Source organism: Sciurus carolinensis, unplaced genomic scaffold, assembly GCF_902686445.1.
Source record: "Sciurus carolinensis unplaced genomic scaffold, mSciCar1.2, whole genome shotgun sequence".
Classification (NCBI taxonomy): Eukaryota; Metazoa; Chordata; class Mammalia; order Rodentia; family Sciuridae; genus Sciurus; species Sciurus carolinensis.
Genome location: NW_025920154.1, coordinates 881207 through 907163, shown reverse-complemented (window position 1 = coordinate 907163; position 25957 = coordinate 881207). Strand labels below are relative to the sequence as shown.

At 38.1% G+C, this 25957-nt stretch overlaps 1 pseudogene; it reads left to right on the top strand.

Moving 5' to 3' along the window:
• The first annotated feature begins 16970 nt into the window (after positions 1–16970).
• Positions 16971–17272, top strand: LOC124974557 (cAMP-regulated phosphoprotein 19-like; annotated as a pseudogene).
• Positions 17273–25957: the final 8685 nt, after the last annotated feature.

Here is a 25957-nt window from a genome sequence, read left to right as displayed (position 1 = left end):
ATACAATTTTTCAACATCAGCAGCATTGACATTTTAAACTGGTTAATTTTTATTGTTGGGAGGTTGTCCCATGAATTGTAGGATGCTTCTGCATCAACCCACTAGACACCACAACACAACACAGAGTTGTGACAACTGAAGATGTCTCTAAACACTGCAAAATATCCCTAGGGTGGGTTGGATGAGACAAAATTATTCTTCTACTGGTCTAAATTTATAGCACCGTACTCCAATATTTACCTCACATTTACCTCTCTATGGACTGGTGGCTCAGAATGGAGCTTGAAACTAGCAGCTTTGAAACATAAGAACCAAATGAACAAATGTCTGTAGGATGGCAACAACTTAAATAGAACTACAGTTATTGTGGGTAGCTATGGTTAAGCTAAACCTGCCACCATCAGCAAAGGAATAACTTGTTTGTGTTTAATAATACTAACAATTTGTTTTGATTATTCTTTTGGGGTGACAACCTGGTTGACCTGTTATTAAAGCTTAATCTCACCTAGACTTACTAATTATTGGCCATTGGTGTTTATGTGGAAAAAAATAAAGCTAGAGATTTTAATTTCTAAAGAAACTATGAATCATAATTCAAAAATTATTTAAATTTCCATAAATTATTTAAATTATTCAAATATTTATAGTGTCAAACTAATATTTAGTTATCACTCCTAATATACATGAGAAAAATATAATATGCAAAAATTAATGTTAACTACAAGAAGTGGAATTTTATGAAATACATTTAAATGCCTGGAATGTTCCATCAATGGCTATACACATTGTTTTTTACAAAAAAGTTTCCATATATTTATATTAGCACTCTTACATTAAAGGAGTTTTAAAATTTGCTTGTATAGTATAAATTTTAAAAGAAATTATAATTTTATTCAACTGAAATTTGTAATTTATCTAGGATGTTATATTTCACACATTCAATGTTAGAGTGGCTTCTCTTATATTCAAATAGAACTTACTATCACATCTGCTCTTCTGGGAGCTACCTGATACAATCAAATAATCATCAACATGCACTTTCTAAGCCTGAACTTAAAATTTCACAAAACCTGTGCAATGAACAGGCCAATAGCTAATTATGCTTTATACCATACATGGGTATCTGATGTCTATGGAAGTTAGCTGCAAAAGTGATATGAAGAATTACCAATCGTTTCAAGTCCATTAAATTAGGTGTAGACCCTGCACTGGGTGAGGCCTCACCCACCTGCACTTTGGTCCCTCCCTTAGAGAAGGGCTTGCTCTGGCTCCGAATGGACACCTGACCCCTCTCCACATCCAGCGGCTCTCCTGATCTTCCAAGACTCAAATGCCACAGCAAACACTTCAGCAGAACTGCCAGAGGCCAGTGAGCACCCCAAAACGAGGGAATGGCAAGGATCCTCACAAACTTATGACCCCCCCCCCACGTGGGTATCATGGCTGAGTTAAGTCATGGGATCTGCATTCATCCCAGAAGTCAGGAGGTCAGGCAACCTGACGTAGATGCTGTCCCCCAAGACTCCACCCCCATCACAACAGCAGGAGAGAGGCCTGGACATCCAGGCTCCTCGCTGCTCCCTGGCACCTGGCCTCCAGTATGGGCCCTGCACCCAGGAGCAGACTGCCACTGCTGCTTCAAGGGCTTTGGGGACACGGACTCCCAATAGGAAGCACAGCTCTAAGGACAGCCTGTTTCCCAGGGTGAGGGAATCCAACAGAGAAGACACAGGCCACAGGAAACACAGCAAACAAGCTATCACCAGGGTGTTAGAGCAGGGCACCAGGGTTCTGATTCAGTGTTTCCACACCTTTCTTCCCTCACGTGTTCATTAAAAGTTGCCCACATGTGGGAAGAGCCTTTGCTTTCCACCAGGCGCTTACGGGTCTCAAGGCAGGTCCTCCACCCTGAGGAGTCACCTCTCCCATGGGCCCTTGCTCCACCCTGGTACAAGCAGGCTCTACCTCAGCCCACCCTGCCCAGGCTCAGCCCCGACCATAACTGACTCCATCCCAACCCTCACTCCGGCCTGCCCTGCCCAGGCACTTCCTTCAGTCATTTCCTAGGAGTTTTAGTTTTCCTTTTTCCCACTGGATTTCCTGTTCCTGGAAAATGAAACACCCTACAGATCCACTTCTATTACCTTTAACAAACTGTGATCTAATCATGTATGTGTGTTTCTTCACCAGTATAAACTTCCCAGCCCTGCCCCACCCATATGGCGATAAACTCCTGCGTCCAAACCAGCCTCTGCTGGGGTATGCTCTCCAAAGGAGTTCTGGTGACAACATGACTCAGTAAGAGGAAAAAGGAAGGTGTGAAGAACTGAAAACAGAGTATTAACATGACTTCTGTTGTGGGAGTCTCACTCATAAGCAGAACAAAGTAAGCATTGTGGTAAAAAGTAGATCAAACAAATCTGCCTTGAGGCAAAAATAACTGGGAAAAGAAACCTGAGAGGGGGAAAATATTAAGAAGGAAGTATAGAAAAATAACAAGAATTGCTTTTAAAAACTTACTTGGAACCACTGCAAATAGGCAAGGTTAGGGATTTTGCAAAGCAGCTCCAATATATGTAAATCCTAAAACAATATTTTATTTACACACATTGGGAAAGAATAATGACAGGGGAATGTAAACTTTATCTTTTAAGATGTGAGAAGATTACAAATAAGCATGTGTTTTATTCCAGAAAAGCTGTAAGCAGTTACGGTTTTAGAAAGATTCTGATGGGTAAAATTTATACATTTTAATATCATAAAATGTTTCAGTAATCATTATCAAACAGTTTAAGATACATTCATAAGACTTACACAATTTCAACAAGGTTTTTGTTCTGTGGAGAAGCACTATAGAAAAATTAGCACAAATTAAAAGTTTCACACATTTGTAAAATAGTGATATTTATGTTTTTTCCTAAAAAATAATTTTAATATACCTTTAAATTGTCAATTTCATTATTTACATGTTTATGAAAAGTTTTATGCATATCATTTCCAAAAATAGGAATAATTTTACGTGAGATTCTAGATACAGCTGAGAATGCCCCACAGGTAAATATCTGTCATATTTTTTTTTAAGTGCAAAAGGCTAAGAACTCTGCACCAAATGTTTTTAATGCACTTTTGCCTCAGAAAAAGGGTTGTAGAATATATTTTTTCTTATTCTGTTTATTTCCCCTCGATACTTCATATATATATGCATGTATATATATATGTGTGTGTGTGTGTGTGTGTATTATATATATCTCCTCTGTTGCTAAATGCAGAAAAGAAATAAATTCCTTAAATCAAAGACTGACAAACAGAAAGGGTATTCAAGCAAAGAGGGTAACTTTGAATGTCAGGGAAATTTTTGTAGGAAAATTCAAATTTGTGTGAAAAACTAGAATTTGATCACAAAGAGCATAAGAAACAAGGATCAAATGTGTTTACATTAGCTGGGTGTGGTGGTTAAGGAGGTTGAGGAAGGAGGATGGAGAGTTCAAAGCCAGCCACAGCCAAAGCAAGGCTCTCAGTAACTCAGCGTGACCCTGTCTCTAAGTTAAAAAATACAGGTTTTCAAGATGGCAGACTAGAGGGCGACTGCATTTCATGTTGCTCTAGGACGCAGGATTCAAAAGAGGAGATAGTGAGAGACTTAGGACCAACTCAAAGCTGCCGGGAGAGTCTCTCCTGTTGGGGAGGCATCCTGGATGGGGCGGTAACCCTGGAACGCAGGGAACTTTGTGAAGTAGAGTTGCTCGGCGAGACGCCCCTCCCCCCTGCTGCAGTGGTAAACATGGACAACTGGGATCATTGTAGAGGAGGTGAATCAGCACAGTGATTGGACTCAGAGCAACCACTGGGGCTCCGGGTGGCTGCCTAAGGAGGAGCTGCGTGGTGAGCTGTTTGGACTCAGAACGACCACTTCTGAACACCAGGGGGTTGCCGGAAGAAGAGGAGAAGCACGGTGGGTCGCTTGGTCTAGGAGTGACTGCATCAGAGCCATAGGTGGTGGCCAGAGGTGGAGGCGAGTGGTGAGTTGTTTGGACTCAAAGCGACTGCTCCTGAACACCGGTGGCCTGCCTGGAGGAGGAATGCGGTGGGTCACTTGGTCTCCGAGCCACCGCTCCTGAACACCCGGGGAGCTACCCCAAGGAGGAGGAGGAACAGGGTGGGTCACTTGGACTCGGAGTGACTTCCTAGGGCTACAGGCGGTTGGCGGGAGGAGGAGACGCGAAGTGAGTTGCTTGCACTCCTAGTGACTGCGTCGGAAACCGGGCGGCGGTCCGGAGGAAGAGGTGTGTGGCAGGTCTCTGGGTCTCGGAGCTATTGTATGGGGCTCCAGGTGGTGGCTCAGAGGAGGGGCCGCATAGCCAGGCGATTAGGTGCAGAGCAGGGTCCCAGGACCGGCTTCCTGGTGGAAGAGCCACACAGAGACACGCTTAGGGGCGGAGCGAAGTTTCCAGGACTGTGGGCAGATTCTTTGAGGAGAGGCAGCCTAAGGAGACTCATCTGCGAAGGGTGAGGCTCCCAGGTCCAGGAGGTAGGTCCGGGCTCCTGGGAACGTTGCAGAGGAAGATAGGACAGCCCAGGCGGTAGTTATAGATTGAGGGGAACCTCTAGAAGGGGAACTGACCAGCGCGACCTCCCCACCAGGTGAGTCTTCCCTGCCGGGTGAGGTTTTCCCACAGGTACGGTAAAACCAGAGGCACAGGCTCAAACAGGCCTTGCCTCAGCCCGCAGCCTAGTTCCCCTTTGGATGACCATTGGCCAACAAGTGGAGGAACCTCTGACCACTAGCAGGGAATATACCCCACCTGAGGGTCACCAACCCTAGAGAGGCAGCTTCCTTGTGGAGCACCGCATTATCAACTTCCTCCAAGACTTCAGGCTACTGAAGGATAAGAGGGGATATACTAGCAATCTTCAGGGATATTATAAGTCAATAGAGGAAATCTGCAATATCTTAATGACCCACTGATTCCTGAACAATATGAGAAAACAAGGGAAGAAAATGCTCCAAACAAATCTATATGTTACATCAATAAAATCCAATGACAGCATGGCAGAAGAAATGACAGAAAGGGAGTTCAGAATGTACATAATTAAAATGATCAGGGAAGCAAACTATGAGATGAAAGAGCAAATGCAGGCATTGAATGATGAGATGAAAGAGCAAATGCAGGCATTGAATGAGAGCACCAATTGACAGTTAAAAGAGCAAATACAGGAAGCAAATGATCATTTCAATAAAGAGTTAGAGATATTGAAAAAAAAACAAACAGAAATCCTTCAAATGAAGGAAACAATAAACCAAATTAAGAACTCCATAGAAAGCATAACCTATAGGATAGAACACCTGGAAGACAGAACCTCAGATATTGAAGACAAAATATTTAACCTTGAAAACAAAGTTGAAAAAACAGAGAAGATGGTAAGAAATCATGAACAGAATCTGCAAGAACTATGGGATATCATGAAAAGACCAAATTAAGAATTATTGGGATTGAGGAAGGCTTAGAGAAACAAATCAAAGGAATGAACAATCTATTCAATGAATAATATCAGAAAATTTCCCAAATCTGAAGAATGAAATGGAAAATCAAGTTCAAGAGGCTTATAGGACTCCAAATACACAAAATTACAACAGACCCACACCAAGGAACATTATAATGAAAATACTTAACATACAAAATAAAGACAGAATTTTAAAGGCCGCGAGAGAAAAGAACCAAATTACATTCAGGGGGAAACCAATACGGATATCAGCAGATTTTTCAATCCAGACCCTAAAAGCTAGAAGGGCCTGGAACAACATTTATCAAGCTCTGAAAGAAAATGGATGCCAACCAAGAATCTTATACCCAGCAAAACTTACCTTCAAATTTGACAATGAAATAAAATCATTCCATGATAAACAAAAGCTAAAAGAATTTACGAAAAGAAAGCCAGCATTATAGAACATTCTCAGCAAAATATTCCATGAGGAAGAGATAAAAAATAAAGAAGCAAATCAGCAAAGGGAGGAATTATCCTAACGGAACTATCAAATAAAGGAGGAACCAAGGTGTGTCAAATAATAAATAAATAAAATTTAAAAAATGAGCCAAATGACCAGGAATACAAATCATATCTCAATAATAACCCTGAATGTTAATGGCCTGAATTCATCAATCAAAAGACATAGACTGGCAGATTGGATTAAAAGAAAGATCCAACAATATGTTGCCTGCAAGAGGACTCACCTCATAGACAGAGATACCCATAGACTAAAGGTGAAAGGATGGGGAAATACATACCATGCAAATGGACTCAGCAAAAAAAACTGGAGTTCCATCCTCATTTCAGATAATGTGGACTTCAAGCCAAAGTTAGTCAGAAGGGATAAAGAAGGACATTTCATACTGCTTAAGGGAAGCATAAATCAGCAAGATATAACAATCATAAACATCTATGCCCCAAACAGTGGCTCATCCATGTATGTCAAACAAATCCTTCTCAATTTTAGAAACCAAATAGACCATAACACAATAATACTAGGCGATTTTAACACGCCTCTTTCACCACTGAACAGATCTTCCAAACAAAAATTGAACAAAGAAACCATATGAATCCTTCTCTAAATAGACCATATATTATGCCACAAAGCTAATGTTAGCAAATACAAGAAGATAGAGACACTACCTTGTATTCTATCAGATCATAATGGATTGAAGTTACAAATTAATGAAAGAGTAAAAAACAGAAACTACTTCAACACCTGGAGATTAAACGATATGCCATTATATGATGAATGGATACAGAAGATATTAGGAAGGAACTTAGAAAATTCTTAGAGGTAATGAGAACAAAGAAACATCATATCAAAATCTCTGGGACACTATGAAGGAATACTTAGAGGAAAATTTATTTCATGGAGTGCATTCAATAAAAGAAGTAAAACTCAACAAATAAACGACCTAACACTACAGCTCAAAGCCCTAGAAAAAGAAGAACAGACCCAACACCAAAAGTAGTAGAAGACAGGAAATAGTTAAACTCAGAGCTGAAATCAACGACAATGAAACAAAAGAAACAATACAAAAATTGACAAAATAAATAGTTGGTTCTTCGAAAAAATAAACAAAATTGATAAACCTTTAGCCACACTAACAAAGAGAAGACGAGAGAAAACCCAAATCACTAAAATTTGGAATGAATAAGGAAATATCACAACAGACACGACTGAAATACAAAACATAATTAGAAGCTCTTTTGAAAATCTATACTCCAACAAAATAGAAAATTTCGAAGACGTCAACAGGTTTCTAGAGACATATGAATTGCCTAAACTGAACGAGGAGGACATACACAATTTAAATACACCAATCTCAAGTAATGAAATAGAAGAAGTCATCAAAAGCCTACCAACAAAGAAAAGTCCAGGACCAGATGGGTTCTCAGCCGAGTTCTACAAAACCTTTAAAGAAGAGCTCATTCCACTACTTCTCAAAGTATTCCATGAAATAGAAGAGGAGAGAACCCTCCCAAACTCATTCTATGAAGCCAATATCACCCTGATACCTAAACCAGAAAGAGACACATCGAGGAAAGAAAATTTCAGACCAATATCCTTAATGAACATTGACACAAAAATTCTAAACAAAATTTTAGCAAGTTGCATACAAAAACATATTAAAAAGATAGTGCACCATGATCAAGTGGGTTTCATCCCAGGGATGCAAGGTCGGTTCAACATCAGGAAATCAATAAATGTAATTCACCATATCAATAGACTTAAAGTCAAGAATCACATGATTATTTTGATAGATGCAGAAAAAGCATTTGATAAAATACAGCACCCCTTCATGCTCAAAACACTAGAAAACATAGGGATAATGGGAACATTTCTTAACATTGTAAAGGCCATCTATGCTAAGCCCATGGCTAATATCATTCTAAATGGTGAAAAACTGAAAGCATTCCCTCTAAAAACTGGAACAAAGCAGGGATACCCTCTTTCACCACTTCTTTTCATTATCGTCCTTGAAGCTCTAGCCAGAGCAATTAGACAGACCAAAGAAATTAAAAGGATATGGATAGGAAAAGAAGAACTCAAGCTATCCCTATTTGCTGATGATATGATTATATACTTAGAGGAACCAGGAAATTCCACCAGAAAACTTCAGATCTCATAAGTGAATTCAGTAAAGTAGTGGGATATAAGATCAATGCACATAAATCTAAGGCATTTTTATACATAAGTGATGAATCTTCAGAAAGAGAAATTAGGAAAACTATCCCTTTCACAACAGCATCAAAAAAAATAAAATACTTGGGAATCAATCTCACAAAGAGGTGAAAGACCTCTACAATGAGAACTACAGAACACTAAAGAAAGAAATTAAAGAAAACCTTAGAAGATGGAAAGATCTCCCATGTTCTTGGATAGGAAGAATTAATATTGTCAAAATGGCCATACTACCAAAAGTGCTATACAGATTCAATGCAATTCCAATTAAAATCCCAATGATGTACCTTACAGAAATAGAGCAAACAATTATGAAATTCATCTGAAAGAATAAGAAACCCAGAATTGCTAAAGCAATCCTTAGCAGAAAGAGCGAAGCAATACCAGATCTTCAACTCTACTACAAAGCAATAGTAACAAAAACGGCATGGTATTGGTACTAAAATAGAAAGGTGGATCAGTGGTACAGAATAGAGGACACGGACACAAACCCAAATAAATACAATTTTCTCATACTAGACAAAGGGGCCAAAAATATGCAATGGAGAAAAGATAGCCTCTTCAACAAATGGTGCTGGGAGAATTGGATATCCATATGCAATAGAATGAAACTAAACCCATATCTCTCACCATGCACGAAACTAAACTCAAAATGGATTAAGGACCTCAGAATCAGACCAGAGACCTTGCATCTTATAGAAGAACAAGTAGGTCCAGAGCTTCAACATGTCGGCTTAGACTTCCTCAACAGGACTCCCATAGCACAAGAAATAAAAGCAAGAATGAATAACTGGGATAGATTCAAACTAAAAAGCTTTCTCTCAGCAAAGGAAACTATCAGGAATGCAAATAAAGAGCCTACAGAGTTGGAGAAAATCGTTGCCAATCATACTTCAGATAGAGCGCTAATCTCCAGAATCTATAAAGAACTCAAAAAACTCTACACCAAGAATGCAAATAACCCAATCGACAAATGGGCTAAGGAAATGAATAGACACTTCACAGAAGAAGATCTACAAGCAATCAACAAACATATGGAAAAATGTTCAACATCTCTAGTAGTAATAAGAGAAATGCAAATCAAAACCACCCTAAGATTCCATCACACCCCAATTGGAATGGCGATTATTAAGAATACAAGCAACAACAGGTGTTGGAGAGGATGTAGGGAGAAAGGTACACTCATACATTGCTGGTGGGGCTGAAAATTAGTGCAGCCACTCTGGAAAGCAGTGTGGAGACTCCTTAGAGAACTTGGAATGGAACCACCTTTTGACCCAGCTATCCCACTCCTTGGCCTATACCCAAAGGACTTAAAATCAGCATATACAGAGATACAGCCACATCAATGTTCATAGTTGCTCAGTTCACAATAGCCAGATTTTGGAACCAACCTAGATGTCCTTCAATTGATGAATGGATAAAGAAACTGTGCTATATATATAGACAATGGAATATTACTCAGCCATAAAGAATGATAAAATTATGGCATTTGCAGGCAAATGGATGAAATTGGAGAATATCATGCTAAGTGAGATAAGCCAATCTCAAAAAACCAAAGGACGAATGATATCACTAATAAGTGGATGATGACACATAATGGGGTGTGGGAGCGGTTAGTGTTAGGGTTAGAGTTAGGGTTAGGGAGTGGGGCAAGAATGGAGGAAGGAAGGACTGTATAGAGGGAAAAGAGGGTATGAGGGGTGGGAGGGAAGGGAAAAAATAACAGAATGAATCAAACAACATTACCCTATGTAAATTTCTTATTACACAAATGGTATGCCTTACGCCATGTACAAACAGAGAAACAACATGTATCCCATTTGCTTACAATAAAAAAAAAGAAAAAAAAAGAAAATATGTAGCAATCACACACACATACACAAAAATAGAACTGTGGATGTGACTCAGTGGTCAAGTGCCCTTGAGTTCAAACCTGGTCCCCTCCCCCATACACACCAATTGTTGATATTAGAGAAAGGAATTATAAGAACATTTTTTTCTTAAAAAAATAAAAACCTGGACCTTCCACGCTTATTCGTGGTAGGACTGAGGCCTTCACTATTGCCCTGGGAGTTTCAGTTTTTCCTTGTGAGTCTTTCATTTTGAGGTCTTGCTACCCACAGCAATCTGGCCTTCAGAGCCCTCCCCTTCATATATGTAACCCTTTCCTTGGTCCTATATAGTAAGTTGAGAAAAGCTGAAGAAAAAATTAAAAGTACTTAACACTTAAAAGAAATATATTGGATGGGGATGGGGGTGTTGGCTTAGTGGTAGAGCACTTGCCTGGCATGTGTGAGGAACTGAATTCAATCCTTAGCACCACAGAAAATAAATAAAATAAAGGTATTGTGTCCATCTACAATTTAAAAATATTTAAAAAGAAATATAATGGAATATTATTAAGGTTGTTATGTATCAAGCACTTTAATTCTTATTCTTGCACTAGGTAAGGTACTGTTCTTATCCCATCTTACACATGAGGCAAGCAAAGTATAGGAGACTGAGTCAGATGTCCTATGTCACATAGCTACTGAGTAGCATTCAAGATTTGAACCCATACTCCAGAACACACAGCCATAATCTCTGATCTGTCTTGAGTTTCATATAGTAAAACACATATGATTCAAGAAACAGAGTAACTTAGAAAGTACAAGAAAAGTTATGAAAATTTTAGCTACAAAAGTCTGACTTTATCCACTATTTCCCATCCTGTCTCTACTGAATGATTCTATTTCATTTTTAAGGTGCTTATGATGACCCATAAAGTTGATTTTGTGACCCATTAATGGATTATCAGTCTAAAAACCGCTATTTCAGAACCCAAAATATAAAATATCTGATTGTTTCACATGTAGCAAGAGTCATTTTCCCAAAATCCAAAGATGGGGGGACTAATGTTTCAGTAATATATGTGTTTTCTGTGTTACAATGTTAAATATGTTTCTTACTATGTTTTTTTTTTATTTAAAAAACAAATTTCTAGAAGTATTACTCTAACTACATCTGTGGTCTAAATGTAATATGTTCCCCAAAGGTTCATATGATAAAGGCTTTGTTGTCAGCTTAGTACTAAAAGGTGGTGGAACTTAAGAGATGGAGCTCTGTCCCTAGGGGCTTGTCCTAAAAGGGTAAAGTGTGAGGTTAGTCTTCCTTGCCCTTCTCTTTGCTTCCCAGTTACAAGGAAGCAAACACCCTCCTCAATCATGCACTCCCTGTGATGGCGTACTGACTTCACACAGGTACAATAGCAATGAGACCATGAACTAAAAAATCAAAACCAGGAACCAAAATAAACCTTTGTAAGTTGACCAGTTGAGGTATTTTGTCACAGTGATAGAAAGCTAATACAGTTGTATTAGCCTTGCCTTACTTCTATGCATTATTCATCTTTTGGGATCAACACACACACAAAAAAAATTCTTAAATACATTTCCAAGTTCCAGGGTCTGGTCTGAGAGAGCTTTTTCAGGTAATTGATACAATCAATAATCAAGTCATTCCTGATTAGAGAAAGGCCCTTGTCTCCGGTATAAACCCACAAGAATCCTAGTAATATAATACACATTTATAGAACAAGAGTTACATAAAGGGCTGGGGTTGTGACTCAGTGGTAGCATGCTTGCCTAGCATGTGTGAGGCCCTGGGTTTGAGCCTCAGCACCACATTAAAAATAAAGGTATTGGGTCCACCATCAACTGAAATGTGTGTGTGTTTGTGTGTGTGTGTGTGTGTGTGTGTGTGTGTATTTACATAGAGTGAAAGGTTATTCTCACAAAGGAACAAAGATAGGGAGCTTGATGGAAGGGAGACCTGGGATAGATTTGAAGAGCTATGAGGAATGTATGTTTAATAATCACACAATCTTACTCATGTCTTCAGTTACATAGTTTGTAACATATTCCTTCCCCCTTTTATTGCATCTCTTTCCTCAATCCTTTATGTGGCTAATTATTCTCCTTTTTGATATACTTAAGAATTTCCTCTGAGAAGTCTTCCTTAAGCTTCTTTTTTTCTCTTTTCATTGGAAATTGAAATTTTAATTGCCTTTTCTGCTGGTCTGTAAGCTCTGTGAGAGTAGAGAAAAATGTTAGCATGGATCAACCTCAAATCCTCTACTTGTAGCTCAGTACCATGCCCTAAATAGGGAAATATGTGTGAAGGAATGAATGCTAGAAAATTTCTTTAGGAAGGAAAAACATGAATGGCAACATAGCAAAACACTGAACTGGGTTGGCTCTGTTATTATCTGGGAAATTTCATGCAAGTACAATACCTTCTCCAAATCTTGAAATGATCTCACTAATTGTTATTCTTTTTTAAAATTTATTTTTATTGTAAACAAATGGGATACATCTTATTTCTCTATTTGTACATGAAGTAGAAGCATACCATTTATGTAATCATATGTTTACTTTTTCTTTCTCTCTCTCTCTCTTTCTCTCTCTCTCTCTCTCTCTCTCTCTCTCTCTCTCTCTCTCTCTCTCTCTCTCTCCCTTCTTCACTCCCTCCCTTCTGGTGCCATGTTCTCAGCTGATTTTCTCTGCCACACACTTTTACCATGATGTTCTGCCTCATCTCAGATCCCAAGGAATGGAGGTGGACATCTAGGGACTGAGACCTCTGAAACCATGAGCCTCCAAATACACTTTTCTTCCTCTAATTGTTATTGTCATATCTTTTATTCATACCAACAAAAAAGCTGACTAAAATATGTATTATATTTGAATCACACACACACACACACACACACACACACACACACACACATATTCCTACAACTTGGCTAGAATGCTGTGTCCCCACAATATTTATATTTTGAAACTTATCTCCCAATGTGATGGTATCCAGGGTGGGGCCCTTTAGGAGGTGGTCAAGTTATAAGCATGGAGCCCTAAGAAATGGAATTAGTGCTCTCATAAAGGAGGCCCCAGAGAGCTGCTTTGTCCTTCTATCATGGCACACGCAGCAAGAAGGTACCATGTATGGGCAAGCAAATGAACCCTCAAAAGATATCAAGTCTGCTGGTAATTCGATCTTGGATGTCCCAGTCTCCAGAATTGTTAAAATAAATTCCTGTTACTTACAAGCATCTAGGATGTAGTATTTGTTATAAAAGTCTGAATGGATTAAGACACATACTTTACCTATTATCTGATTTTAACAACAAGGCTACATTTAAGAGTGAACTTTCTACACTTTCTACAAAATAGAAAGGCAGAGTAATGTCAGTAAAATTTATAATAATACCCTATAGGTGACAAACATAGATGATATAACTTACCCAGAGAAATTTTCAAATTTCTGATTCTATGCAGGCTGGGCACCAGATGAAGAGGAAGAGGCTAAGGTGTTTCCTTGGGACTCATAGGTGAGAAAAATTTCATTCCCAGCTAGATGTTTTCAATTCCATATTTTCTCACTTATAGAAGCAAATATATTTTTGTTTTCACTTTAAATTTTCATTCTTGTCATCTCTGATGAAATGGGCACTTACTATATTTTAACACATAAACGCACAAGCAGTCTAGGTAAAGATATGCCATTTTTTCCTAGGTTGCTATGAATTTTTCTTTTCTATATTAAAGTCTCTCACTCTTGGCTTATTATTATTTAAATAGTATCCTTGTCATGAACAGTAAATTGATTGATTAAAATGGACTTCATGGTAATTTTGCTAGTAGCTAAAGCATTAAACTACAATGGTCTTATTTCTAGATCTCCTTTCTTAAGAAAATTGGGCCATTTATCAAAATAACAGACTGGTGTACTGTCAGTACTCATTCAGTAAATGAATACAAAGCTTCTACAAAAGAACTTTTTTGGAAAAACCAGAACAGAAGAAAATACAGGGTACTCATTATTTTTATGTTTCATTTTTTTTTTTAAAAAAATGTATATACAACAAAATTTCCCAATAAATGTAAATTCAATGAATTTTAACTAAGATAGAGCCATATATAATTTATACATTTGTGATGTGTATTGTAGAATATTCCCATTTTACAAAAAGTTCCCTGTTACTCTTGTGGTGAATCCCCTTTCCCACCCCCAGTCCCTGGTACAACTGGTTCTTCTACCTTCATAGAAATAGCTTCACTTAATGGTACAGGCTTTTGTGTTTTGACATTTTTTAGCACAATATTTTGAAGATATTTTATCTGTAGTTCAAATATATGTATTGCAGAATAACAAGCAATGTTATGAATATATTACAGTTTATTTATTCACTTGTTGACAGACATGGTTTCCAGTTTTTGTCCATTCAAAATTGAACTGCTCTAAACTTTTGATTACAACTGTTTTCATTTCTCTTGGGTAAGTACTTTAGACTGAAGCTGGAGTTCCTAGTACCATACTCCTAACTTCATTAAACTGCAAAAAATGTTTTGCAAACTATCTGTGCAGTTTTACATTCTCACCCATAATATATGAGAGTTCTTGTTCCTGTACATTCTCATCAACATTCAGGCTTTATTAATCTTTTATCCCTTATGTTGTTTATTTTCTAGGGTCCCAGTTCAGAAATTTTGTACTAATCCAAGTTCAAAAAGATTTCACTCTTTCTTTCTCTTAGAAGTTTTATAGTTTTATTACAAAACCAGGTGGTTTTGCCCACCATATGTTATACCAATTACTGAAACAATGAGTTCTGCAAAGAAATTTATTTGCAAGGTAGCCAAGCATGGAGGTGGGAGACCCAAGTCTCAAATCTGCCTCCCCAGGGATAGGGCTTGGGAATATTTATGGGAAAAAAAGTAGAGTGATTTAAAGTGTGGGGAAAAGTTATTGGATGTGAAATAATCTGTAGTTTCCAGGGTTTTTCTGGGATGCATGTTCAGAAAATGGTCATGTTAATATGATCCAAAGGTGGAGTTTTGGGTTTCCTGATGATGACAAAAGATCACCCACTGTACTTTTGTATAGGCACAAGTAAAGAACCAGTGGTTTCAACAAAAGTGGCTTTCAAGTCCCTGGAATGTCACCTAGGCAACTGTTATCATCCTAACAACTGCGTCAGAGGTGTTGGCCACAGCTACTGGGAGACAAATATTGTTCATCTTTGTGATCTCTTAACTACTGAAATTTTTTACAGTCAACTAAAAGCAAGTAACTAATAGCAAACTGAGCTATAGGTTTTTTAAGATTGTCCCTCATTTTCAGTTTCACCTTTTATCCCTAGAATTAAAATCCATTTCAAGTTAAATTTTTGTGTACTGTGAGATGAGAGATGGTACCTAATTGTTCCAGCACCATTTGTGAAAGAATATGTTTTCTCTGTAGTTGCATAGACTACCTTTCCCTTAGTGAATCACCATGTCCTTTTGCTCTCATCTCTGCATCCACTTTTATAAAATGCCTTCTCCTTCTAGTCTGTCTTTCCTCACTGGAGACCATGTCTCTCACTATGCTTAAAAAATAAACCAACATCATTTTTAAGAGCACAAAACCTGTGTAGTGGATTCTTTGGTGTGCTGTTCAGAACCCTTATCAGGATGGAGATGCCCATTTTGGCAGCTGGACTTATTGGTTGGTGATGGCTCACAGCTGTGTCCCTCTTCAGGCATCACCTTCATGGGCAGAATTTCTTGCCCAAGATTACACCTCCTCCCTGGAGACAGCTTACATACAGTGACTTCTGTGTCATTTAGAAGGTGTGGCCACTTGACCTCAAGGTAGGGCAAGTCAGGACAAGAACTCCCCATGGGATTAATGCAACTTCTCCTGCAATGACATGGCAGCCTGACCTTCCCCCTTCCCTCTCTTCTTCCCTTCTCTCTCTTATAGGTGCTGTCCCCAAATGATTCCTCATACAGATTGTTACATGCAAATCTCAGAGTTTTAAAGACTGTTTCAGAAGAAAGCTGACCTACCATAATCTCAAAGTCAATTATGTCATTTTGCTGCTTAAAAATCCCTTTCCAGTCAACTGAAGTATTACTTTTTTAGTTTGGGATAGAAAGGCTGGCTCTCATCCAAGTCTCTTCTCAGCTTCCTCTGCCACCACTGACTGTCCTTCAGATAACTTTACATATCTATATTTCCAAGTTCATCATTCCCATTTCTTTGTAAAATACCTTAACTTTGCTAGAGATAAACTTCCCACTTCTGCTTAGTCTTCTGTTCTTTTTTAAAGTCCATGAATCACAGTCTACTTTCTCCGGAATGCCTTCTCATTGTTTCCCCATAGGACCATGTAACTCTTTACATGAGACTTCACTAACATTGAAAATAATGTGTTTGCCTTTCTGACCCCCATACTAAATTGATAGTGCCAAAGGCTTGGATCTTCAATGCATTATAGATTCTCAACACATTTTTGGAGAATGAATAAATGAATGAATGAATGAAAAAACACCAAGATAAGGTAGACATGTTCAAAGTATTCAACACTTGAAAATTTATGATGCATTTGGTTTCTCATACCTTATATCTAGAATGATATACCCTCTTAATATCTGTATTTTTTAAAATCTTTTTTGAATTCTGGACTACCATGTTGATCAGCAAAAAAATTCAGGTATATACTTGAAGATAAAAAGAAAATCAAACCTTAGGTATTTAAAACTGGTTCTGTTTATAAAAGAGAGGAAATGGGGAGGAGCGCAGGTTGGAAACACTAATAATTTTTAAAAAGAAGAAGAAAGGGCATGAGCCACGACCTTTGAAGGAAAGAGGAAGTTCTCAGTCATCATGGAGTCTGAGGAGCTGGGCTAGACAGAGGGAGCACTGTGTCCATGGAAGTCTGGAGGCAGCCTTGATGAAGCAGCCAAAGAAAATGGAAGATAAAGTGACTAGTCCAGAGAAAGCAAATTAAAAACAAGGTATCCTTACCTGGGACAAAAAACCTGGAGGTTCAGATTTTAAGGAAATGATTGCAGAAAGGGCAAAATATTTTTATTCTGGGATTACAACATGGCAAAAGCAAAGATAAAGAACAAGCCACTTCCTACTGCAGCCCTAGATAAGGCAGAGGTCACTGGTGACCACAGTCCCACTTCACAGGACCTTCCTCAACAGAAACCATCCCTTGTTGCTAGCAAGCTGGCTGGTTGATTAGAAGAGTTGACCTGCATGAAGTTTCTCTTCATATGTTACTTATCCACTTTTCATTTCTTTCATTCACAAAGTCATTTGAGACTGACTGCTTTGCAGGTACTGTAGTGTGTGCTACTATTGTAAGGGAATGTACATGTGTAGAGCATTGATTAGTTTTTAACAGTGATGAACGTTGATTAGTTTTTAACAGGGATTGATGAAGAGTACATGTTAGAGCAACATATCTACTTGAAAATATCTGTATATATTACCTAACTCCTAGTGAGGGTTCCAACAAGTGACAAGCAAATTTTACAATTTTAATGTTTTGGCCTTCCTCACTTCATCTTAAATATAGCTTGTATCACTCTTATTAAATGTAAATCTGTATTCATTTCTTCTGTAATTTCCTTTGGATTTTGTAAAACAGAAGTTTAAGACCACAAGTTGGAAGAAAGATCACATAACACAAACACAAATAGAAGGAACTCTGAAAGATTTTATTGCCTGTGCTTGAACTTGAATGACTTTAACCCGTTTCAGCTTTAACAATAGAATTTTACTTGGGCAATATTTTCCCATTCTGGTGTAACTTACATGACTTCAGTGCTTAACAGCTGCAATTGAAGCTAGTATTATTATTTAGATCTGTAGTGTTGAATACCTTTTATTGTTGAAGATGTGAATGAGGTATGCATGTGCATCAACTGTTAAATTCACTTTTGTGCCACTTTTGTAAATACAGTAGTTTTGCGTGACCTTTACAAAGAGAGAGAGAGAGAGAGAGAGAGAGATGAGAGAGAGAGAGAGGAGAGAGAGAAGAGGAAGAACAGAAACTTGATTAAGTTGGTTTAGCTGATGAGAGACTAGACATTTTCTTCCTGTTCCCAAGAGGAATATTTTTTAACTTTCTTTTTCACACTCTAAAATGTCAAATTAAACTGCAAATTAATTCTCATCACTTAAGAAGGGGTTTTAAAGATATTAATTAAGGATTACTGAAAATTTTAATTTTATTCATCAGATCATAATCTTTTATGTAATTAAACAATTATTTTTCACTTTTTTATATTATATTCTTATGGTATATTGCAATTTAACATCAAGAGTGTCAATACCAGTTTCCAGAGGCTTGAGTAACTACTTTAAAATAAGAACTGTGCTTATTAATATATTTGATTTCATGGATTATGATACTAGGGTTCCCTTGAGAAATTATGTTCTTTGTATCATTTGTTCTTCAGAGATAAGATCCTATCCCAGTAAGGACTTATTTTGCAGGAAACCATGAATTACCAGTGGAGAATGATTTGGATTTCCATCTGGTAGGACATGAAGTATCTTTTACATTTTTGAAAAATATTTTTATAGTTTTCAATGGGCCTTTATTTTACTTATTTATATGTTGTGCTGAGTCGAACCCAGTGCCTCACACATGCTAGGCAAGTGCTCTACCACTGAAGCTGCAACCCCAGCCCACCTTTTACATTCTTTAGTATGTTTTTCAGTGATTTACCTTATGCATGAAAGTAATTTTTAGCAATTTTAGCATTTTAACTTTGTGGAAATTCTCAATAATGTAACATACAATAAGGTAAAGTGATAAAAACAATGTATGTTTGAAAATTCAAGGATTTAGTGATTATTTTGAAGTTCATATCTTCATATGTCTTAGAGAATCATTCATTGAAAAGATTGGAATTATTGCTTTCCCTTCAATAAATGTTTAAAAGATTATAAATTCTAAATTGTGAAAATATAATTAGAAAATGGAATTATAAACCAATCAAAATTAAGGAATGTTTCATTTTCCAATTTGCTTTGCTTTAATAACATTTCATTTGGACCCTTCTATTTTCTTTCAGTAAATGAGTTTCATAACAGCTGGGTTCATTCTGACAAAATCATGAATGCATGAAATTTAATTTTCTCCACTTCAGTCCCCAGTGCCTCCTCTTCTTCCTGCCCCATTCACTTTCCTCCACAGGTCTTCCTTCTATTTATTTATTAACGGTGTTTTAGAGATGAATATAAAGGTGAAATTCACGGTGGTATATGTTAATACTGAAAAGAGCCTTAGACTTTCTAACAATAATCATCTGAATAACCTTGAATAAATTTTCTTAGACCTCAATTTCCTCATCTACCACATCAAACAGAAGGAGGATGTTATTAATTCCTGAGACTTCATTGAGTCAATTTTCATCCTAAACCTAGATTGGTTCATTAGTGTCTGTTTCTGTTTCAATATCTATGTTTTCTCCATCTTCATTTTTCTTAAATTTCTTATCATTTTCTGACATTTTCCAAGAAAAAAATCAATGATAAAACTGCAAGGAAAAGGAATTCAAATTAAGAAATGGCCAGTGCTGCTCGCTCATCTGCCATCATACAGAGTGTACTGCTGACAGAGGGAGGAGAGTGAGTGAGCAGAGACAGCCACCCACAGGGGTCTTCATAAAGTCAGGGTGTTGAGGGAGGGATGGGACATAGAAGAGAAAGGTCAAAGTCTTGTTCCAAAGGTTCCACAACCTTACTACCAGAACTGGTAATTTTAGGAGAAAAACCACATTAGCAGAGGGGAGAATGGATTCTGGCTGAAGAATACAGGTTATGATTTTGGGGTGTAAAGTTATGCCAGGGTAATTGGGAAACAAAATGTTGGCAGCTAAGATCATTGAGAAGAACACACACTCTAAGGGGTCCCAGGTGAGCTCCTCCAGGTCACTTAGGTAACAGTTCACAGACACATACCTAAGCTCTGAACAACAGACTCATCCTTTGGGTCCTCAGAAAGTTAGTCTCTTACTAAATTCAAGATACTGTCACTCTAGGCAACTGTAATGCTTTATATGTTGTTACTTAAATGCAGAATTAACAACAAATATTTTGCATATGAATAACAAAAATAGACAAAGCAGGTCAGATGGCACACATACACCTGTTATCCCAGCAGCTTGGGATAGCAAGTTCACATAAGGCAGGAGGATAGCAAGTTCATAGCCAGCCTCAGCAATTTAACAAGGTCCTATGCAACAGAGTGAGCCCTGTCTCAAAATCAAAAAGTGATGGGGATGTCATTCAGTGGTTAAGTGCCCCTGGGTTCAATCCCCAGTACAAAAAAAAAATTAAATAAAAAAGTAGACAAAAGGGAAAATGCAACCTGTCATAACTAAGAGAAAATGGATGCCAATTACTTTTCAATATAAATTTTTTTCTGTTCTCTCTGCTCTAATTGGCAGGACTTGGGTCCTTAAGAGACTTGAAAAGGTATGAATTTAGGAGACTAGGATCAGCTTCCATCAGAGGTTGAGAGGTGGGTCTTTGCTTCAGAAAGCAGTAGAATACCCAGTGGGCCCTAGTAGAGACCCCTAGAAGACAGAAAGTCCTGGGGCTTCAGGATGGGGACAGAAAGCTGTTATTTCCAAAGTATAAGAGAGGTGGCCTACAACTCCTATTTAAAAAAAAAAAAAAAAACTACTCAAAGCTTCTCACTTTTTGGTACTTTGGTGCTAATTATCAAAGTTGGATACTCCAGGCACAGAGGCCCAACAAGTTGTGTGACATGGGTTTCTAATTAGGGGACTAAGCAAAGCTCAGCTGGGCCCAAAGGGCATCACTAATGCTCTGATAAAATCAAATACCCACTATGTGGTGACAGGCTTTCCTACCTATAGGTTTGCAGTCCACATCAGGATGGTGGACAGGTATATTTTAAATAAAACCCAGACAAGGAGAGTATCTAATCAAGTTGCATAAAAGACATTTTATCCCTGAAGAACACTCCAAAAGGCCATGTATTAAAGTTTTTAAAGTAGATGACTCCCAAAACAAGAAGAACAAGACTACTAAACCAGCACTCTCAATGGATGCATGGATATATAAGTTCTAACCATGTACTATGCATGAAAACAGAAAATACTAATCAGAAATTCACCCTAGGAGAGCAGTATAAACTTCATCAAAGAGAGCTCCCTCAAAAACTATTAATGATTTAATGGATTAGAGCAAGTGGAAAAGCTATCTTAAAACCTTCATTTGCACTGTAAACTTATTTCTTGCCCCCAAACAAAAGTATCATTCAATAGAAGAAGTTGGCATGAGGAAGAACTTCCAGAAAGAAAAGATCACCCATAAGCCTCTAAAAACTGCTTCAGTTCTCCTGGTGTGATCAAATGTCTTTTAGGACATAAAATAAACTGAACATTGCATATATTAGTAACATTTATTTTCAAAGATATGGAGTTTATCACTACAGATCCATTTTTCCTCTTTCTACTTATCTTAGCCATAATTTGTCTTTTTGCTTAATTCAGTATTATTTTAGAGTAATGTCCCCTACAATACAGGCATCATTTTGGGTATTTCTGTCTCTTAACCAATGTACCCTACTGCTGGGACATTACGTCAGTCTCAACACTCCTCTTCTGTGGACCTCCTGATTTCCCTTGCTCCATCCTTGTCTTCTGCACAAAGATAATACCAGTCACACCTGGCTCACCTCCAGAATCCCAAGTCCATGGGTGGAGAAGCACACACATTTCCCTGTTTCAGTATGCTCCACCATGTTTCCTGTCACCTCAGAACTCTACACTCCTCTTCTGCTCATACTTTACCACAACAGAAAAAAAAATTAATTCATCTTGAACAAGCTAAACAACATGGAATTGCCCTGAGGAGATCTTGTCTATTTTGGCACCTATGGAGAAAATGGGCTGCTTCACAACTACAGTGCTAAGTGATGTGTACCTGGCCAAGGACGCAGATCGTCATGATGTCTCCTTTAAAAGTCTTCTCCCACAAGACTGGGAGTGAGGGAGGGGTAAGAGGTGATGGTTTTAAAAATGCAGCTACTCCCTCATCTGTCACCCCTTGTTAAGAACATGGGCTCCCCAGTTAGCTAATTCTGGCTGCCTGGTCATGGCCTCTTCTGTTGCACACCCCTGTCTTTCAAGAGAACACCATTAAGCACATCCTGTGCTACCTCATAAGGGAGGTGTCAGAGCTTTGGCCCCAAGGAGAGCTTACTTGGATAAAGCAAGACCCAGGGAAGGCAGAATTCAGGTTCCAAGACCTTTCCACTGACACTGGGTGCTCTGCCATTGACCCCAAATGGCCCTAACTAACCATGAGCAGGGCTTGCTGAGAGCTTTCAGTGTTCATCATTTTCCACATCCCCATCAGCAAGGTAGTTAATGGCTTAAAAAATAAACGGGGGAAAACAGACATAATAAAAACACAGTTCTTTGTTATGCAGCTTCTTAGAGATAAAGCAATTCAATCAGCTACCTAAACAAACTCTCATAATCCCCTCCTCGTGCCAAATCCTCCTCATCTTAAAATACCAGATTTCACTTTTGCACAATGAAACACAAGTATATTTCAAATTGCAATTTAGTCATAATTTAAGGAGGATGATTTTAAAAATAAAGACATAATAGTATACAATTAACATCTATTAAGTCAACTCTCAGTGACAGGACTAAATCTATATTTTATTAAAAAATTATCTTGCTTTTTAAACACAAAACATTCTAGAATATTGAAAACAACCCCTACTTTCAATGTTAATATTTTAAAAATCAATGTTGAAAAAAGCATAATTCAAAGAATTATTCCTTTAAAGTGACTAAATTTTATTGGGTAGTCGTATTTTTCTAAGTGATTTTCTACTTAGTGATTGATGAGACATCTGAACAATATTATAGCTGTGATAAATATAAAAGATTTAAGTCAACATTTTTTTGAGGTAAGTCGAACAGCATTGCATATATTAGTAACATTTATTTTCAAAGATATGGAGTTATCATTACAGATCCATTTTCTCTCTCTCTGCTTATCTTAGCCATAATGTCTTTTTGTTTAATTCAGAATTATTTTAGAGTAGAAATAAAAGAGATTTGTTGTTTAGCCACCTTTGAAATTAACAGCATGTATTAGGCCACTGAAGAACTCATCTATCCTACACCACTGAGGCCCAATGGAGAGTAATAGGGAAGGAGGGCAGTTGTGTTATCTGCATTTTCAGTTTCTTGTACTTCACCTTTCAGGATGTGACAAAGTTCTCAGTGAAGGAGCACCTGCCACCTCACTTCACCCTAGCAGGCTGGATGCCATCAGGCCCCATTGTCCCTGTTTTTGTAAGTCATAGTCACACTCACTCCTTAGCACAAACTATGGCTTGTGTCATCACAAAAGGCATAACTGACAAATAAAATCCATTATATTTACAGGGTATGTGGTATCATGCTACATAAACACATATTAAAATGTTACTCTAGTTCCTCTATAGCTTCACATGTTTTTTGTAGAGCAAACTCTTAAAATCTACTCTCTTAGCAACATTCAAATATTCTACACATTATTAACTACAGTCACCCTGCTATGCACTCTATCTACATAATTAATTCATCCTAATTGGAACTCTGAGGCCATCTACACTCATCAGTGTTGCTAAATACTATGTGGCACCTATGCCTCCCTGACTCCATTCCAAATGACACCTCAAGAAATTAGGTCTGGCCACCTCTTCCCACAGTCCAAGTACTTTCAAGTACCATGAAACTCAGGTTGACCACTTTTCCACATGGTGAAAAGGCAGCCCAGAATTGCATGCTCTGAATGACCCCTACAACCAGAACTGGTGGGATTCTGAAGACATACCACCCTCTCTTGGAAACATCTGTTCAGGTGTTGCTTTCTGGTTTCTCTATGTTGCTTGAGACAAGAGGTATTTCTAAATTGATAAATCACTATTTATCATATACCATTCTCAAGGACAAACATGGTTTCTGAAGCACAGCCCCAGCCACTCTGGCAGAAGCAGAAAACTGGAAGTCACCACCAGGCAGCATAGGGCAGGTGTGTACATCAAAGACACAAAGAGGATACATAAGGGCCTTGTTTCAGGGGATACAGTTTTCCATTCCAGACTCAGTGTCTGGTGTAATATGCAGCAATTTAATACAAACTCAGTGGAAAATGCCAACAGTTCTGTACCAAAGGTAATATTTCTGAGAAATCACACAAGCAGCAACTGATCAACATAGCAACCTGTCCTGCCCCCTTTTCTAATGGCAACGTCAGTTCACACTAAAGTCCAGATGTAGGCAACCCCTGATGCTAACACTGAAAGGAGCCCTTCTTCCCACTCCTCATGCACCCAAGCCTTGTGTGCCACTTCTCTCCCTCCAGAAGCCTTCAGTCAGCATGGCAAGACTGGAACTGAGTGGGCAACCTTGGGGTAGCCCTGCTGTTTCTTCCTCCCAGAGTGTGCTGCCCACCAGGAGTGTGCAGTCACTCCCACAGTGAGAAGCATGCCTGGGACAGCCTCATTATTATTCCCCAAGTTCTTCAGAATCCAGGAGAGAGAAGGGGGGCTGCTGACCTGACTTTCCCAGAGAGCCACAAACACCAAATCCTGACAGGATTTAGACTAAACTGAACCCTCAGGTCAATGCAACAGAGAGCAAACCCAACCTTCTAGAATACTTAAAAGTGTAAAACATGAAACTAGAACATAACACTCCAGACCTTCACAACTCTGAAGCTGTGTGTAATTCCTTCCCAAGTTTCTTATTCCTTCCTCAGGATCCTTACCTGCAAAGTGGGGATAATAACTGCAACTCCATATTACTACTGCAAAGACCTTGGAACAAGTACCCATGCACAGTACGCAAGGTTAATGTCAACTATTACTAACATCGCTTTTTCTTACTGTTATTAATATTATTGTTTTGCCCCCACAGACACTTCAGATTCCATATCTTTAGTTCATATCTACATTAGGACCCTAAGAATAATGAACTAACAATAATAATAATGAAGAATTCATTGAAAATGACTCTTGAACACTGTGTGCAATGTCCCCTGGAAAGATATTTTACCTCAAGAAAACAAAGAAAAAATTCTGTAAAAGCACAATGCTTTTGGTGCACATACAAAATTTCACTTTTTGTTTTCATTTGTTTTTCTCATGGCAGAATTACTTTAAACTGCTTTCTAAGTTTCTGATATGCATAAAGTTGCCTGGTTATAAAACAATCAGACAAACACCAGAGTCAGGTATTCTTGGCTGACAGACAGTATGCACCATTTGCCCTGGATTATAGTGACCCGGGACCAGCACTTCTATCCCTCTCTCATTTGTATAACCAGATTCCATTTTCTTTTTATTGTAAACAAATGGGATACATGTTGTTTCTCTATTTGTACATGGAGTAAAGGCATACCATTTGTGTAATCATACATTTACATGGGGTAATAGTTTTTGACTCATTCTATTATTTTTTTCCTTTCCCCCATCACTCCCACCCTTCTTGTCCCCCTATACAGTCCTTCCTTCTTCCATTCTTGCCACCCTGCCTAACCCTCTCCCTAAACCTAACCCTAACCCTAACACTAACCCCTCCCACCCCCCATTATGTGTCATCATCCGCTTATTAGCAAGATCATTTGTCCTTCGTTTTTTTGAGGTTGGCTTATCTCACTTAGCATGATATTCTCCAATTTCATCCATTTGCCTGCAAATGCCATAATTTTATCTTTCTTTATGGTGGAGTAATATTCCATTATATATATATGCCACAGCTTCTTTATCCATTCATCAATTGAAGGACATCTAGGTTGGTTCCACAATCTGGCTATTGTGAACTGAGCAGCAATGAACATTGATGTGGCTGTATCTCTGTAGTATGCTGATTT